Here is a 19797-nt window from a genome sequence, read left to right on the forward strand (position 1 = left end):
CCTTCTCTGTTTTACATTATATATTCTTCTCTATTACACATGAGATCACTATGTTCAAAGAGAGTAATGAAATCATCATATGAAGCATACTTGGTACTTGGTGGAGGTGGTATTTGCATCTTGGACTGCTTTTCCTAGGACTGTGCTTTTATTGCTTTAGCACTGACCTAGGATAAAATATGAATGGAAATATGGTTGGGACTAGAAGACATTGGTAAAAGTTAGTTACTCTTGGTACCTGGTATTTATGTGCTTGACAAATACTTACTGAATATTCTATCTGGCAGGCTCTTGAGGAGGCAGTGGGGAGGAGGGATGAACAAGGTACACAGAGTGCCTGCTCTCAGGAAGATGACCTCTAGCACAGGAGCCAGATGTGTTACAGAGAATCACACACACACACACACACACACACACACATATATATATATATACTGTGATGTATTTAATACTCATGTGTTCCTTGGTTCCATTGACTCAGCAGGATTGAAAATTGAGTATAAATATAGGACTAATGAAGAGTGAAAAAAAATTATTTTTAGGAATGATCCTTAGATATTTTTGTTTTAATGGTGGAAATATGTATTTTGATCCAATGTCCCCTGAAACTCAGCCATTGTTGGTTCCTGGTGCTTACGGATAGAAAAGACTGTGGCCAAGACTTACTTGTGTGGTGGCTCTGCTGCCACCAAGTGGTGTGTTAACTTGGGAAAATCTCCGTGTCTCTCGGGGTGTTATTTTCCTCATCAGTAAGATAAGGTTGTTATTCAAATTTTCCAAAGTCCCTTCCTGTTCAGTTTTTTTCTGAGTGGATGAGGGACTGAGATGTGTGTTAAATGTGCCCTGGGAACTGCAGGCAGTTCCTTGTTTGTGTATCTCCTACAGGGACCTGAACTGAGCCCACACACTGAAAACACAGAACTGAGGCAGGAGACGGAAGAAAGAAAATCAGCAGGTTTGGAGGATGAGAAAAACCCAAAGAAAAGCAAGGTAATGGTGGAGGAGGTGGTTGCCAAGGAAGGTGAGAATAAGGACCAGCTGAGTTCAGAAAAGTCAAGAGAACGTGAGGAATGCACACAGCATCATCCAGGTCCTCAATGAGCAGCCTGAGCTGAGCAGGGAGGACTGAGAGAGTAACTTACTGCACAGTGAACTTGTGCACCTGCCAAGGAGATCCACAGGACGGATCAGGGCTGGTTTATACTGCTGGGAACACCAATTCCAGGAGGAGGAGGATGGGACCTTGATGCTCTGCCCTAGACCCCCCAAACCTCAAACTTGGAACTGCCCACATAGTGGATGCCCTCCAAGTAAGTGTGCATTAAAACAGATAAATAATGTTTGGAGAAGAATTACTCATTCTTACCAGGGACCAGGCTAAGGGGACCCTTGTTTCTAAAGCAGAGATAGTAATAATATTCTTCTGCATTTACAGTTTGGAAGGCTTTATACACAACATCTCTTAACTGTATGTTGACTGCTTAATTTGCCTTACGCTGTGTTAACAGCTTGGAGTTCAGATATCAGTAATATTTCCATGAGGAAATTAAAGCAGTGAGAGGAAGAATACAAGTGCATAGTGTCAACAAAATGTGATGGGCCTCCTCAGTTGGGGTGTTGAGGCAGCCTAGAGGATGGGAGGGGAGGCCAAGGACGTCTCTTCCTAATGACAGAGTGAACCATTGAGAGGAATCCCTGAGGACAGTCGTGTCTTCATCAGAGTCACCACAGGTGAGTGTCCTAGGACAAGGATAGTGTAGGGAAGGCTCCTCTCTAAGGAAGAGGTTTTCTACATCCTGGGAGAAAGCAGAGCATCCTTGACAGGACAGTTGGGCAGGAATGTAGTTGAGATGAGTGGAGATTTGCAACCATGTTTACTCAGTCAGTGAACAAATGTTGCCAAGAGCCTTCTCAGTGCTTGACTCAGCACCAGGAGTCATGCACACAGAGATGAATAAAATATTAACCCAAATTTCATGGAGTTCTCCATCTAGTAACAACAAAATCATGAGAAGTGTAGTGGTGGTGGGTTCATCAGACAAAGTGGTCAGTGCTGGCTAGGCCTGACCTCTTGGATGGTCCTAGTCTTCCTTCTGTTTTTTTTCCAATAGCTGCATGGTCTCTTCTGGTCCAAGAACCCTGGTTCTCAGTTAGCTTTGAGCCTCTCAGGATCCAGCTAACACCTGGGCTCCATGTTGCCTCAAAGCAATCAACACTGCCAAGGTGTCCAGAGAAAACTGCTAATATCAGTAGTTACTGACTATGTCCTGGCCAGCTGGAGAGATAACGAGGCAAGTTTGATATGTCTTATAGTACCACTCTTTTCATAATGATTCATGGTTAATAGTTTTCTCTCTGAGAATTTAGATACTTTCCAGACTTCAAGATTCTCTCAATATCAAAAATAATTTGAATATCGACTATATTCCTAGAATTGAAGAACGTGGTGTTTTAACCCCAATTTTTAGATCACATAACTAAAGTAAAAAAGGAGTAAAGCAAATTCCAAGTTTGCAGTGAGACTGTAGGATGGTCTGGGACTAAAATCCTGGTTTTTGATATTCAAGTGTTTGAAAAACCCAGTGACTTCTGTTTTCTTGAAAAAAAATAATAACCTAACACTTCCTAATTCCCTCCTCTACTTGTCCTATCAAGTTCTATAAAATATAACATTTCTGCTCACCTAGATAACTTGGATTCTAAATTAGTTGAGCTCCATGAAAACATTTACTGAGCCCTTATGGGTAAATCATTGCTAATTCCACTGGGGGATACAGAAGGTGGGTGTATAAATCTTTACTGAAAAGAGTTTAAAGTGACGGTTCCCAGCTTACCCTGGGTATCTGTAGGTGAGAACATCAGTAGCAGACACCAATAGGCTCATCTTGGTCAAAGGGAAGGTATGAGCAGGAGCAATGACAGCGCCTGGCTTTCTATTTCCTGAAGAGTCAGGTCAAAAGCGTCTAGAGAGTCTCCTGCAGAAAGTGTCCTGGCTGCAAACTGTCATCTTTGACTGTCAGGAATCCTTAGTATGGGCTCCCGCCTTGTGTTTCATTTCATAGATTCTATTTAGATTTTAGCAAATTCAAGAGAAAAGGCAGAGGGATAGACTTGAAAAAATGAATAATGTGTGGTTGGGCAATGACTCTAAAAAATTAAGGTTCCACTTAGTAAGTGAGGTTTTAGGGAATACAATGCATGGGTGGGGTTTAGTGTCATGTAGTGAGAGAACATTTACTGCATTTAGCGCATCTAATGACTTGTGAAGGCGACAGGTTCCTCAAGTGAACCAAATGATGGCCCTACCTACCAAATGAGAGAGAGAGAAACTCACTTCCTTTGGTCTTACAGAAACAGGAGGCCCTTTAATGCACTTAAATAAGTCAGGAATTTCTGGACATGGATGGCTAACATCTGGTCCACAGGATCCCAGACACATTATCTTGGTGCCTGCTTCTTTACAAGGCAAGTCCCAAGGGAAGGACCACAGTTACCCCCTCGTGGTCTCCTGGGGAAGACACACAAGGATCCCTTTGTTCATGCTAGGGTAGGTCTGAGAAAACCCTCCAATCTGTCAGATTCAGACCAAATGAAAGTTCATAGAAGTTAGTGGGGTCCCAGGTTCACCGACTGCACCGCGAACTTCACATCCACCACCACATGCACTTTGTCTTGGATGAGATTTCCGCCAACACAGTCAGGCTTTGGAGGGGGGAAAAATGCTACAACTGAAAAACAACCTAATCTAAAAAGACTAGTACCTGTGCAATTTTATGGACATCACGGAAACACTTCTAGGGTTCTAATTTGGCTTTGTCTTGATTTGCTGTTCTAGATTGTGCCTTTTTGTAGTGTCTTAATTTTACTAAACTTTGTTGACATTAGAAAAGGTGCTTTTTGTTGTTGTTGTTTTGTTTTTCATTCCAATAATAGTTGACACCTAAGTTAACAGTATTGTGACCAGCAGAATAATGAGCCCCCAGGATGTCCCTGATGCAATTCGCGGAACTTGTGAGTATATTACATCACATAGCAAAGGAAACTTTGCAGATGTGATTAGGATAAAGACCTTGAGATGAGGAAATTATCCTGGACTGTTCAGGTGGGCCCCATGTAATTACATGGGGCCTTAAAGGATGGAGGTAGAAGAGAAAGTCAGAATGATGTGTCATGAGAAGAACTCTAAAAACTGCTGTTGCTACTTTTGAAGATGGAGGAAGGGGCCACAAGCCAAAGAATGTGGGTTGCCTCTAAAAATTTTTTAGAAAAGGCAAGGAAACAGATTATTCCCTAGAGCCTCCAGAAAGTAAGGCAGCCTTGTTGATCACTTGATTTTAGTCCAGTGAGATCTTTGTTGGATTCTTAAACTATAGCACTGAAATATTATAAATGTATATTCTTTTAAGCCACTAAACTTATGGTCACTTGTTACAGCAGCAACCAATTCAAGTGTCTCGTTCATTCACTTTAGCAGTAATATAAATTCTTTAGATTGTTTGTCTCTCTTAGGCTGACAGGTCAAGAGATATTTGTACATGTTTGAAGCATTATATTAGGTAACTGCCATTTTCTTTCCTTTCCAGTTTTTTCTAGGGGACTCTCACCCTGTTTCCTGCACAGGACCCAGTATGGTTCTTATTTGAATTATGGCAAATTTGAAGACATTGGTGGTCATGCAGGTTGATTTATTTTGTTTTTAAGAATGGGCTCTGTCTCTGACACATAGAAGGAAAGAATATAATTTATGAAAAGTTAAATATTGGAGAATCCTCCATTTAAAAGATATTTTTAGCAACATTTTTTTTTATTAGGGCGAAGTATTACTTTTCAAAGAGTGAAATGCAAGAATGGCTTTTAAGACTTTCCCCCCAAAATAATTTGTGACTGGATCCTGACCAGGTGTGAGATTTATATGATTTATATGTTGTTGCTTTCATAAATATTGTGTCCATAAGATGAAGTTCTTGGAAGCAATATTTGAGTTTTCTATTGATTACTGATTATACCATCAATGCCTTCCAGCCCTGGCAGCACAGAGATTTAGGAAGAATTGCTGGGATGCTTGAATAACCGCAGGGCAAGGGGTCCTCAAATTTGACTACTTTGTCTTTAAGTAACACTTCATAGATTGGCTGACTGTTCATCCATTCTGCTGATTCTGCCAGTGAGTTCCTCTGTACTGACAGCTAAAAGCATGGAAAATACTTAAACAACTGAGTCTAAAATCAGAAGTCAAGGTCACTCCATCTACTATGAAAGTGGGGCAAGTCTCTACCTCAGGGCTGAGTCTGTTGATAGATATTTTGTTATTGTTGGTGTTGGTGTTGGTTGTGATGATCGTGGTTGAGTTTTTTGTTCAGGTTGTTGTTTTAATTTATTACTGCCTCTAGGATATAATTGTGGAGTTATAGCTTTATTTTCATTCTGGAAGGCAAAAGAACATAACTGAAAACTTTTTCCCAAGGAATGTTTTAAGATCTTTATGTCAACGTTTATGGTGAGACTTATAAACTTTTCAATTAAAGTTTCTTAATTAAAGGAAAACAAATTTATTTATAGTTTTGTTTCAGTGTTACAGAATTATATGTTTTAAACTATGGTATGCAGCCCACCTGCATCAGAACCACTTGGGGGTGCTTATATGAAACATGCAGATCTAGGGCCCCACACCAATTAAGTCTCCTGGGATTGGAGCCCAGGATGTATTTTCTACAATTTCCACAGCTGATTCTAAGGCATCTTAAATTTAAAAGCCACTTCTTTTATATCTTTACACTGGTGGTTCTTACAAAATGACAAAGAGGGAAAAACATTCTTTTAAACTTAGACTTCAAGCATTAGACCATGAGCTTCTTTTTTTATTCTATTTTTAAATTCTCTGTTCTATTTCCACCCTTTTAAAAAAATCTTAAGCTCCTAGCTATCATATGATTAGCGCTCCAAATCCTTTATAGTTATAGGGAGAATATTGGTCTGAAGTCAGACACCATGGTAGTAAATGACTTCAAATGAAGTCAACCAGTGAATTGTTATAATATCATTCTCATTAGAAACATATTGCCTGTTCCTAATCAAATTACCTTATAATTGTCAAGTTGTTCCCTTGACAAAGCTGTTCCTAGTATTTCCCCACAAATAGTACTAAGCTTGTAATTATTTACTCCAGCTAATATTCTGTCTTTAAATAATGTTATATAAAATTTTCCAGACCTTGGGTATTTAGTATGCTACAAGATACTTTGTTATTTGGGATTAGGGATGCAAAGACCATGTATTGATATTATTCACTATCCTTGACTCCCTAGAGTCCAAGTGAATGCTTGAGTCATAATAGGTGAATGATTAGCACTTGTTTTCCCTTGTCACTTTCTTTCTTTCATCATGTGGAGTTGGAACTCAGAGACTGACTACATGTATGTTATGTTGCCCCTTGGATCTCAAAATTTCACCTACATTTTCCCACTGAGCCCATTTCCAATGCTGTAACTCTTCTCATGGTTCCCCTGTAGTAGAAGGCAAGAGATATATATTAATATTAATAGCTGCAGGATGTTAGATATCCTGACAGGCTCTTTATGTATGTTATATCATTTTTTTCCTCCCAGCAGTGCTTGTTTTTTGAAAAAAAAATATAGTTGATTTACAATATTGTGTTAGTTTTAGGTTTACAACAAAGTATTCAGTTATATATAGATGTAATTTTTTTCAGATTATTTTCCATTATAGGTTATTACACTATATTTAATATAGTTACCTGTGCTATAGTGTAAATCCTTCTTGCTTATCTATTTTATGTATAGTAGTTTGTATCTGTTAATCTTATACTCCTTATTTATCCCTCCCCTCTTCCCTTTTCTTTTATGTAACCATAAGTTTCTTTTCTATGTCTGTGAGTCAGTTTCTGTTTTGTAAATAGATTCATTTGTATAATTTGTTAGATTCCACATATAAGTGATATCATATAATATCTTTGTCTGACCTATTTCACTACATTATTTTTATTGCTGAATAATATTCCAGTGTATATATATACTACATCTTCTTAACCTAATCGTCTGTTGATGGGCACTTGGGTTGTTTCCATGTCTTGGTTATTGTAAATAGTGTTGCAATGAACATTGGAATACATGTGTCTTTTCAAAGTATGTTTTTCTCTAGATGTATGCCCAGGAATAGGATTGCTGGATCATATGGTAGCTCTATTTTTATTTTTTTAGGAACCTCTAGACTGTTTTCCATAGTGGCTGCATCATTTTACATTCCCTCTAACAGTTTAGGAGGGTTCCTTTTCTCCACACCCACTCCAGTATTTATTATTTGTAGACTTTTTGATGATAGTCATTCTTATTGGTGTGAGGTGGTACCTCATTGTAGTTTTGATTTGCATTTCTCTAATAATTAGCAATGCTGAGCATCTTTTCATGTGCTTATTGGCCATCTGTATTTTTTCTTTAGATAAATGTCCATTTAAGTCTTCTGTCCATTTTTTGGGTCCTTCAATATCGAGTTGTATGACCTGTTTTTATATTTTGGATATTAACTCCTTGTCAACCATGTTGTTTGCAAATATTTTCTCCCATTCTGTAGGTTGTCTTTCATTTTGTTGATGGTTTCCTTTGCTGTGAAAAAGCTTTTAACTAGGTCTCATTGGTTTATTTTTGCTTTTATTTCTTTTGCCTTGGGAGACTGATCTAAGAAAATATTGCTACGATAGATGTCTGAGAATGTTTTGTCTATGGTTTCTTCTAGGAGTTTTATGATGTCATGGCTTATATTAAGGTCTTTAATCCCTTTGAGTTTGTTTTTGTATACAGTGTGAGGGAGCATTCTAACTTCACGGATTTACATGAGGCTGTTCGGCTTTCCCAAACCACTTGATGAAGAGACTGTCTTTTCTCCATTGTATATTCTTGCCTCCTTTTTTGAAGGTTGACTGTAGGTGTGTGGGTTTATTTCTGGGTTCTCTACTCTGTTCCATTGATCTATATATTTGTTTTTGTGCTAATACCATGCCGTTTTGATTACTGTAGCTTTGTAGTATTGTCTGAAGTCTGGGAGGGTTATGCCTCCACTTCTATTCTTTTTCTTCAGGATTGTTTTGGCAATTCTGGGCCTTTTCTGGTTCCATATAAATTTTAGGATTATTTGTTCTAGTTCTGTTAAAAATGTTATGGGTATTTTGACAGGGATGGCATTAAATCTGTAGAATTGCTTTGGGTAGCATGGTGATTTTGATGATATTAATTCTTCTAATCCAAGATCATGGGATAGCTTTCCTTTTCTTTGAATCATATTCAGTTTCCTTAATCAGTGTTTACAATTTTCAGTGTATAGGTCTTTCACCACCTTGGTTAAGTTTATTCCTAGGTTTTTTTTCTTTTTTGGCAGGATTTTAAATGAGATTTTTTTTTTTACTTTCTCTTTCTGATATTTCATTGTTAGTATAAAGAAATGCAACAAATTTCTGTATATTAATCCTGTATCCTGTTGCCTTGCTGAATTCATTTATTCTTATAGTTTGTGGAGTCTTCTGGGATCTCTATATAGGCATCTACAAATACTGACAGTTTTATCTCTTCCCTTCCAATTTGGATATATTTTATTTCTTTTTCTTGTCTGATTGCTGTTGCTAGGACTTCCAATACTATGTTGAATAGAAGTGGTGAGAGTGGGCATCTTTGTCTTGTTCCTGAATTTAGTGAGAATGCTTTCAGCTTTTCCCCATTTGATATTACGTTGGCTATGAGTTTGACATAACTGGTTTTTTATTATGTTGAGGTATGTTCCCTCTATATCCACTTTGGTGAGTTTTCTTCATGAATGGATGCTGAATTTTGTCAAATAATTTTTCTGAATCTATTGAGATTATTATGAGATTTTGTCTTTTGTTTATGTGGTGTATCACATTCATTTGCATATGCTGAACCATGCTTGCAACCCTGGAATGAATCCATATTGATTGTGGTGTATGATCCTTTTCATGTGTTGTTGGATTCAGTTAGCTAATATTTTGTTGAGGATTTTTGCATCTATATTCATTTTTTTTTTTTTTTTTTTTTTGCCATGCTGCGTGTCTTGTGGGATATTAGTTCCCCAACTAGGGATTGAACTCATGCCATCGGCAATGAAAGCATGGAGTTCTAACCACCGAACCAACAGGGAATTCTGAGTTATTTTATTTTATTTATTTATTTATTTACATCTTTATTGGAGTATAATTGCTTTACAATGGTGTGTTAGTTTCTGCTTTATAACAAAGTGAATCAGTTATACATATACATATCTTCCCATATCTCTTCCGTCTTACATCTCCCTCCCTCCCACCCTCCCTTATCCCACCCCTCCAGGCGGTCACAAAGCACCGAGCTGATCTCCTTGTGCTATACGGCTGCTTCCCACTAGCTATCTACCTTACGTTTGGTAGTGTATATATGTCCATTCCTCTCTCTTGCTTTGTCACAGCTTCCCCCTCCCCCTCCCCATATCCTCAAATCCATTCTCTAGTAGGTCTGTGTCTTTATTCCTGTCTTACCTCTAGGTTCTTCATGACATTTTTTTTCTTAAATTCCATATATATGTGTTAGTATATGGTATTTGTCTTTCTCTTTCTGACTTACTTCACTCTGTATGACAGACACTAGGTCTATCCACCTCATTACAAATAGCTCAATTTCGTTTCTTTTTATGGCTGAGTAATATTCCATTGTATATATGTGCCATATCTTCTTTATCCATTCATCTGATGATGGACACTTAGGTTGTTTCCATCTCCAGCCTACTGTAAATAGAGCTGCAATGAATATTTTGGTACATGACTCTTTTTGAATTATGGTTTTCTCAGGATATATGCCCAGTAGTGGGATTGCTGGGTCATATGGTAGTTCTATTTGTAGTTTCTTAAGGAACCTCCATACTGTTCTCCATAGTGGCTGTACCAATTCACATTCCCACCAGAAGTGCAAGAGGGTTCGCTTTTCTCAACACCCCCTCCAGCATTTATGTTTCTATATTTTTGATGATGACCATTCTGACTGGTGTGAGATGAATCTCACTGTAGTTTTGATTTGCATTTCTCTAATGATTAATGATGTTGAGCATTCTTTCATGTGTTTGTTGGCAGTCTGTATATCTTCTTTGGAGAAATGTCTATTTAGGTCTTCTGCCCGTTTTTGGATTTGGTTGTTTGCTTTTTTGATATTGAGTTGCATGAGCTGTTTGTAAATTTTGGAGATTAATCCTTTGCCAGTTGCTTCATTTGCAAATATTTTCTCCCATTCTGAGGGTTGTCTTTTGTCTTGTTTATGTTTTCTTTTGCTGTGCAAAAGCTTTGAAGTTTCATTAGGTCCCATTTGTTTATTTTTGGTTTTATTTCCATTTCTCTAGGAGGTGGGTCAGGAAGGATCTTGCTGTGATTTATGTCATAGAGTGTTCTGCCTATGTTTCCCTCTAAGAGTTTGATAGGTTCTGGCCTTACATTTAGGTCTTTAATACATTTTGAGCTTATTTTTGTGTATGGTGTTAGGGAGTGATCTAATCTTATACTTTTACATGTACCTGTCCAGTTTTCCCAGCACCACTTATTGAAGAGGCTCTCCTTTCTCCACTGTACATTCCTGCCTCCTTTATCAAAGATAAGGTTACCATATGTGTGTGGGTTTATCTCTGGGCTTTCTCTCCTGTTCCATTGATCTATCTTTCTGTTTTTGTGCCAGTACCATACTGTCTTGATTACTGTAATTTTGTAGTATAGTCTGAAGTCAGGGAGCCTAATTCCTCCAGCTCCATTTTTCGTTCTCAAGATTGCTTTGGCTATTCGGGGTCTTTTGTGTTTCCTTACAAATTGTGAAATTTTTTGTTCTAGTTCTGTGAAAAATGCCAGTGGTAGTTTGATAGGGATTGCATTGAATCTGTAGATTGCTTTGGGTAGTAGAGTCATTTTCACAATGTTGATTCTTCCAATCCAAGAACATGGTATATCTCTCCATCTATTTGTATCATCCTTAATTTCTTTCATCAGTGTCTTATAATTTTCTGCATACAGGTCTTTTGTCTGCTTAGGTAGGTTTATTCCTAGATATTTTATTCTTTTTGTTGAAATGGTAAACAGGAGTGTTTTCTTGATTTCACTTTCAGATTTTTCATCATTAGTGTATACGAATGCCAGAGATTTCTGTGCATTAATTTTGTATCCTTCTCCTTTACCAAATTCATTGATTAGCTCTAATAGTTTTCTGGTAGCATCTTTAGGATTCTCTATGTATAGTATCATGTCATCTGCAAACAGTGACAGATTTACTTCTTCTATTCCGATTTGGATTCCTTTTATTTCCTTTTCTACTCTGATTGCTGTGGCTAAAACTTCCAAAACAATGTTGAATAAGAGTGGTGAGAGTGGGCAACCTTGTCTTGTTCCTGATCTTAGTGGAAATGCTTTCAGTTTTTCACCATTGAGGAGATGTTGGCTGTGGGTTTGTCATATATGGCCTTTATTATGTTGAGGAAAGTTCCCTCTATGCCTACTTTCTGCAGGGTTTTTATCATAAATGGGTGTTGAGTTTTGTCAAAAGCTTTCTCTGCATGTATTGAGATGATCATATGGTTTTTCTCCTTCAGTTTGTTAATATGGTGTATTGTGTTGATTGATTTGCATATATTGAAGAATCCTTGCATTCCTGGAATAAACCCCACTTGATCATGGTGTATGATCCTTTTAATGTGCTGTTGGATTCTGTTTGCTAGTATTTTGTTGAGGGTTTTTGCGTCTATGTTCATCAGTGATATTGGCCTGTAGTTTTCTTTCTTTGTGACATCCTTGTCTTGTTTTGGTATCAAGGTTATGGTGGCCTCATAGAATGAGTTTGGGAGTGTTCCTCCCTCTGCTATATTTTGGAAGAGTTTGAGAAGGATAGGTGTTAGCTCTTCTCTAAATGTTTGATAGAATTCGCCTGTGAAGCCATCTGGTCCTGGGCTATTGTTCGTTGGAAGATTTTTAACACAGTTTCAATATCAGTGCTTGTGATTGGTCTGTTCATATTTTCTATTTCTTCCTGATTCAGTCTTGGCAGGTTGTGCATTACTAAGAATTTGTCCATTTCTTCCAGGTTGTCCATTTTATTGGCATAGAGCTGCTTGTAGTAATCTCTCATGATGTTTTGTATTTCTGCAGTGTCAGTTGTTACTTCTCCTTTTTCATTTCTAATTCTATTGATTTGAGTCTTCTGCCTTTTTTTCTTGATGAGTCTGGCTAATGGTTATCAATTTTGTTTATCTTCTCAAAGAAGCAGCTTTTCATTTTATTGATCTTTGCTATCGTTTCCTTCATTTCTTTTTCATTTATTTGTGATCTGATTTTTATGATTTATTTCCTTCTGCTAACTTTGAGGTTTATTTCTTCTTCTTTCTCTAATTGCTTTTGGTGCAAGGTTAGGTTGTGTATTCGAGATGTTTCCTGTTTCTTAAGGTAGGATTGTATTGCTATAAATGTCCCTCTTAGAACTGCTTTTGCTGCATCCCATAGGTTTTGGGTCGTCCTGTCTCCATTGTCATTTGTTTCTAGGTATTTTTAAATTTCCTCTTTGATTTCTTCAGTGATCACTTCGTTATTAAGTAGTGTATTGTTTAGCTTCCATGTGTTTGTAATTTTTACAGATCTTTTCCTGTAATTGATATCTAGTCTTGTAGCGTTGTTGTTGGAAAAGATACTTGATACAATTTCAATTTTCTTAAATTTACCGAGGCTTGATTTGGGACCCGAGATATGATCTATCCTGGAGAATGTTCCATAAGCACTTGAGAAAAATGTGTATTCTAAAGTTTCTGGGTCGAATGTCCTATAAATATGAATTAAGTCCATCTTGTTTAATGTATCATTTAAAGCTTGTGTTTCCTTATTTATTTTCATTTTGGGTGATCTGTCCATTGGTGAAAGTGGGGTGTTAAAATCCCCTACTATGAATGTGTTACTGTCGATTTCCCCTTTTATGGCTGTTAGTATTTGCCTTATGTATTGAGGTGCTCCTATGTTGGGTGCATAAATATTTACAATTGTTATATCTTCTTCTTGGATCGATCCCTTGATCATTATGTAGTATCCTTCTTTGTCTCTTTTAATAGTCTTTATTTTAAAGTCTATTTTGTGTGATATGAGAATTCCTACTCCAGCTTTCTTTTGGTTTCCATTTGCATGGAATATCTTTTTCCATCCCCTTACTTTCAGTCTGTATGTGTCTCTAGGTCTGAAGTGGGTCTCTTGTAGACAGCAAATATATGGGTCTTGTTTTTGTATCCATTCAGCCAATCTGTGTCTTTTGGTAGGAGCATTCAGTCCATTTACATTTAAGGTAATTATCGATATGTATGTTCCTATTCCCATTTTCTTAATTGTTTTGGGTTCGTTATTGTAGTTCTTTTCCTTCTCTAGTGTTTCTTGCCTAGAGAATTTCCTTTAGCATTTGTTGTAAAGGTGGTTTTGTGGTGCTGAACTCTCTCAGCTTTTGCTTGTTTGTAAAGGTTATAATTTCTCCATCAAATCTGAATGAGATCCTTGCTGGGTAGAGTAATCTTGGTTCCAGGTTTTTCTCCTTCATCACTTTAAATAAGTCCTGCCAGTCCCTTCTGGCTTGCAGAGTTTGTGCTGAAAGATCAGCCGTTAGCCTTATGGGGATTCCCCTGTGTGTTATTTGTTGTTTTTCCCTTGCTGCTTTTAATATGTTTTCTTTGTATTTAATTTTTGACAGTTTGATTAATATGTGTCTTGGCATATTTCTCCTTGGATTTATCCTGTATGGGACTCTCTGTGCCTCCTGGACTTGATTAACTATTTCCTTTCCCATATTAGGAAAGTTTTCAACTATAATCTCTTCAAATATTTTCTCAATCCCTTTCTTTTTCTCTTCTTATTCTGGATCCCCTATAATTCGAATGTTGGTGCATTTAATGTTGTTCCAGAGTCCTCTGAGACTGTCCTCAGTTCTTTTCATTGTTTTTTCTTTATTCTGCTCTGCAGTAGTTATTTCCACTATTTTATCTTCCAGGTCACTTATCCATTCTTCTGCCTCAGTTATTCTGCTATTGATCCCATCTAGAGTTTTTTTTTTTTTTTTTTACGGTACATGGGCCTCTCACTGTTGTGGCCTCTCCCGTTGCAGAGCACAGGCTCTGGATGCACAGGCTCAGCGGCCATGGCTCACGGGCCCAGCTGCTCCGCAGCATGTGGGATCTTCCCAGACCGGGGCACGAACCCGTGTCCCCTGCCTCGGCAGGCGGACTCTCAACCACTGCACCACCGGGGAAGCCCTAGAGTATTTTTAATTTCATTTATTGTGTTGTTCATCGTTGCTTGATTCATCTTTAGTTCTTCTAGGTCCTTGTTAAATGTTTCTTGCATTTTGTCTATTCTATTTCCAAGATTTTGGAACATCTTTATTATCATTATTCTGCATTCTTTTTCAGGTAGACTGCCTATTTCCTCTTCATTTGTTAAGTCTGATGGGTTTTTATCTTGCTCCTTCAACTGCTCTCTGTTTTTCTGTCTTCTCATTTTGCTTATCTTACTGTGTTTGGGGTCTCCTTTTTGCAGGCTGCAGGTTCGTAGTTCCCGTTGTTTTTGGTGTCTGTCCCCAGTGGCTAAGGTTGGTTCAGTGGGCTGTGTAGGCTTCCTGGTGGAGGGGACTAGTGCCTGTGTTCTGGTGGATGAGGCTGGATCTTGTCTTTCTGGTGGGCAGGTCCACGTCTGGTAGTGTGTTTTAGGGTGTCTGTGGATTTATTATGATTTTAGGCAGCCTCCCTGTTAATGGATGGGGCTGTGTTCCTGTCTTGCTAGTTCTTTGGCATAGGGTGTCCAGCACTTAGCTTGCTAGTCCTTGAGTGAAGTTGGCTGCTGTTGTTAAGATGGAGATCTCTAGGAGATTTTCACCATTTGATATTATGTGGAGCTGGGAGGTGTTTTGTGGACCTGTGTCCTGAAGTTGGCTCTCCCACCTCAGAGACACAGCACTGACTCCTGGCTGCAGCACCAAGAGCCTTTCATTCACACGGCTCAGAATAAAAGGGAGAAAATGTAGAAAGAAAGAATTAGTAGAAGTAGAAAGAAAGGAAGAAAGAAAGAAAGAAAGGAGGGAGGGAGGAAGGAGGGAAGGAAGGAAAGAAAGAAAGAAAGAAGATAAAAGTAAAATAAAATAAGATAAAATAAAATAAAGTTTTTAAAATAATTATTAAGAAAAAAAAGTTAAAAAAAAATGGACGGATAGAACCCTAGGACAAATAGTGGAAGCAAAGCTATACAGACAAAATCTCACGGAGAAGCATACACATACACACTCACAAAAAGAGGAAAGGGGGAAAAAATCATAAATCTTGCTCTCAAAGTCCACCTCCTCAATTTGGGATGATTTGTTGTCTATTCATGTATTCCACAGATGCAGGGTACGTCAAGTTGATTTTGGAGCTTTAATCCGCTGCTCCTGAGGCTGCTGAGAGAGATTTCCCTTTCTCTTCTTTGTTCTCACAGCTCCCAGGGGCTCAGCTTTGGATTTGGCCCCGCCTCTTCGTGTAGGTCACGGGAGGGCGTCTGTTGTTCGCTCAGACTGGACGGGGTTAAAGGAGCTACTGATTCGGGGGCTCTGGCTCACTCAGGCCAAGGGTAGGGAGAGGCACGGAGTGCGGGGTGAGCCTGCGGCGGCAGAGGCCAACGTGATGTTGCACCAGCCTGAGTCGCACCGAGCATTCTCCCGGGGAAGTTGTCCCTGGATCCCGGGACGCTGGCAGTGGCGGGCTGCACAGGCTCCCCGGAAGGGGACTGTGGAGAGTGACCTGTGCTCACACACAGGCTTCTTGGTGGCAGCAGCAGCAGCAGCCTTAGCATCTCATGCCCATCTCTGGAGTCCGTGGTTTTAGCTATGGCTTGCGCCCGTCTCTGGAGCTCCTTTAAGCAGCGCTCTTAATCCCCTCTCCTTGTGCACCAGGAAACAAAGAGGGAAGGAAAAGTCTCTTGCCTCTTTGGCAGGTCCAGACTTTTCCCTGGACTCTCTCCCGGCTAGCCGTGGTGCACTAACCCCCTGCAGGCTGTATTCACGCCACCAACCCCAGTCCTCTCCCTGCGCCCCGACCGAAGACAGAGCCTCAGCTCCCAGCCCCGCCCGCCCCGGGCTGGTGAGTGCTGGTCGGCACCAATCCTCTGTGCCGGAATCTCTCTGCTTTGCCCTCTGCACCCCTGTTGCTGTGCTCTCCTCCGCGGCTCCGAATCTTCCCCATCCACCACCCGCAGTCTCCGCCCGTGAAAGGGCTTCCTAGTGTGTGGAAACCTTTCCTCCTTCACAGCTCCCTCCCACTTGTGCAGGTCCCATCCCTATCCTTTTGTCTCTGTTTATTCTTGTTTCTTTTGCCCTACGCAGGGACGTGGGGAGTTTCTTGCCTTTTGGGCAGTCTGAGGTCTTCTGCCACCGCTCAGTAGGTGTTCTGTAGGAGTTGTTCCACGTGTAGATGTACTTCTGATGTATCTGTGGGGAGAAAGGTGATCTCCGCGTCTTACTCTTCCGCCATCTTAACCAAATATCTGAGTAATTTAATTTTTGTAGTGTCTTTATCTGGTTTTTGTATCAGGGTGATAGTGCCTTCGTAGAATGAATTTGGGAGTGTTCCCTCGTCTTCAATCTTTTGGTATAATTTCACAAGGATATTATAAGTTTTTCTTTGTATGTTTGGAAGAATTCTCAGTAAAGCTGTTCAGTCCTGGACTTCTGTTTGCAGCGATTTTTTTTAATTACAGATTCCATTTCACTTCTAGTGATTTGTCTCTTCAAATTATGTTTGTTCTTGACTCAGTTTTGGCAGGCCGTGCACTTCTGTAATCTTTTCCATTTCTTCTAGGTTGTCCAATTTTTTAGCATACAAATGTTCATAGTATTCTCTTATGATTTTTTGTTTTTATGTGTTATCAGTTATTATTTCTCATCTTTCTTTTCTTATTTTTTATTTGAGTCCTTTCTCTTTTCTTCTTGGTAAGCCTGGCTAGAGATTTGTTGATTTTGTTTACCTTTTCAAAGAACCAGCTCTTGGTTTTATTCATTTTGTTTTTAATCTCTATTTCCTCTCTGACCTTTATTATTTCCTTCCTTCTGCTGACTTTGGGTTTTATTTGTTCTTCTTGTTCTAATTCTTTTAGGAGTTTAGGTTAGGTTGTTTGAGATTTTTTTATGTTTCTTGAGTGAGGCCTGTATCATTATGAATTTCCCTCTTAGAACTGCTTTTGCTGCATCCCATAGATTGTTGAAAGGTTTTGTTTTCATTTTCATTTGTTTCAAGATATTTTTTGATTTCTTCTTTTGATTTCATCTTTCACCCATTGGTTTTTAGTAGTGTGTTGTTTAGTCTCCATGTGTTTATCCTTTTCCCATTTTTCTTTCTGTGATTGATTTCTAGTTTCATAACCTTGTCAGAAAAGTTGCTTGAAATAATTTCTCTTAAATTTGTTGAGGCTTGTTTTGTGACCTAGTATGTGATGTATCCCAGAGAACATTCCTTGCACAATTGAAAAGAATGTGTATTCTGGGGTTTTTGGATGTAGTGTCCTGTAGGTATCAGTTAACTCCAACTGGTCTATTGTGTCATTTAGGACCTCTGTTGCCTGATTGATTTTGTCTGGAAGATCTGTCCGTTGCTGTCAGTGGAGTGTTAAAAGTTTCTACTGTTATTGTATTCCTGTCAATTTCTCCCTTTATGTCTGTTAGTATTTGTTTTATGTATTTAGGTGCTCCTATATTGGGTGCATATATGTTAATGAGTGAAATATCTTCTAGTATTGATCCCATTATCATCATATAGTATCCTTCTTTGTCATTTTTTATGGACTTTGTTTTAAAGTTTATTGTGTCTCATATGAGTTTTGCTACCCCCACTTTCTTGTTGTTTCTATTTGCATGGAAATATCTTTTTCCATTCCCTTACTTTTAGTCTATGTGTCTTTCACCCTCAAGTGTCTTTCATAGGCAGAATATTGTAGTTCTTTTTTTTCTAAATCCAATCTGCCACTCTGTCTTTTCATTGGAGCTTTTAGTCCATTGACAAAGTTATTATGAATAGGTATGTACTCATTGCCATTTTAATCCATGTCTTTCAGTTGTTTTCGTAGTTCTTTGTTCATTTCTTCTTTTGATTTTTCCTTTGTGGTTTGATTATTTTCTTTTATAGTATGCTTGAGTTCCTTTCTTACTAATTTTTGTGAATCTATTGTATATTTTTTATTTGTGGTTACCCTGGTTTTCAAGTATGTTGACCCATAACTATATCTACTTGCTTTAAACTGGAAATCATACTAGTTCAAATACATTCTAAAAGATCTACATTTTTATAATCCCCTCCCGACATTTTATGACTTTGTCCTATTTTACATCTTTGTGCTTATCTTCTTACTGTGATTTGTATTTATAATTTTAAAAAATTTAAATCTCTACTGGCTTATTTAAGTGATCTTCAGTCCTTTTACATATACCTTTCCTATTGTGATTTTCCTTTTCTATAGATTCTTGCTTCTTTTCTATTTAGAGAAGACCCTTCAGTATTCCTTTTGGAGTAGGTTCAATATTGCTGAATTCTTTTAGTTTTTACTTGCCTGAGAAACTCTTTATCTCTCCGTCTATACTAAATGATAATTTTGCTGGCTATAGTATCCTAGGTTGAAGGTTTTTCCCTTTCTGGACTTTGAATATATTATGCCACTCCTTCTGGCCTGCAAAGTTTCTATAGAGAAATCATCTGACAGCCTTATGAAGTTTCCCTTGTAATTGACTCTTTGTTTTTCTCTTGCTGCATTTAGAATCCTCTCTTTAACTTTTGCCATTTTAAGTATGATATGTCTTGATGTGAATCTGTTTGGGTTCATCTTGTTTGGGATCCTCAGTACTTTCTGTATCTGGATTTCTGTTTCCTTCTTAGGTTTGGAAAATTTTAAGCCACAGTTTCTTCAAATACATTTTCAATCCCCTTTTCTCTTTCTTCTCCTTCTGGAATCCCTATTATGTGAAGGTTGGCACGTTTCCTATTGTCCCATAGATCTTGTATGTTGCCTTCACTTCTTTTTTTTCATTTGCCTTTCTGTCTCCTCTTCTGTTTGGTTGATTACCATTATTCTATCTTCCAGATCACTTATTCATTCTTCTATGTCATTTAGTCTGCTATTCACTGCTTCTAGATTGGATTTTTACCCTGGCAATTGAATTGTCTATTTTTGATTGGTTTATCTTTATAGTTTCTAGGTCCTTTTTACAGTGACCTGCATTTCTGTCAATAATTTTTTAAAATTCAGTTAGCATTTTTATTGCCTCCTTTTTTATTGAAGTATAGTTGATTTACAATGTTGTGTTAATTACTGCTGTACAGCAGAGTGATTGTTATACATAGATATACATTCTTTCTTATATATTCTTTTCCATTATGGTTTATAATAGGATATTGAATATAGTTCTCTGGGCTATACAGTAGGACTTTGTTGTTTATCCATTCTACATGTAAAAGCTTACATCTCTAACCTCAACCTTCCACTCCATACCTCCACCAACCCCCTCCCCCTTGGCAACCACCAGTTTGTTCTCTATGTCCATGAGTCTGTTCCATAGATAGGTTCATCTGTGTCATATTTTAGGTTCCACATATAAGTGGTATCATATGGTATTTGTCTTTTTCTTCCTGACTTACTTCACTTAGTATGATCATCTCTAGTTGCATCCATGTTGCTGCAAATGATATTATTTTGTTCTTTTTTATGGCTGAGTAGTATTCCATTGTGTGTGTGTGCATGTGTGT

Source organism: Globicephala melas, chromosome 1 (genome assembly GCF_963455315.2).
Source record: "Globicephala melas chromosome 1, mGloMel1.2, whole genome shotgun sequence".
Classification (NCBI taxonomy): Eukaryota; Metazoa; Chordata; class Mammalia; order Artiodactyla; family Delphinidae; genus Globicephala; species Globicephala melas.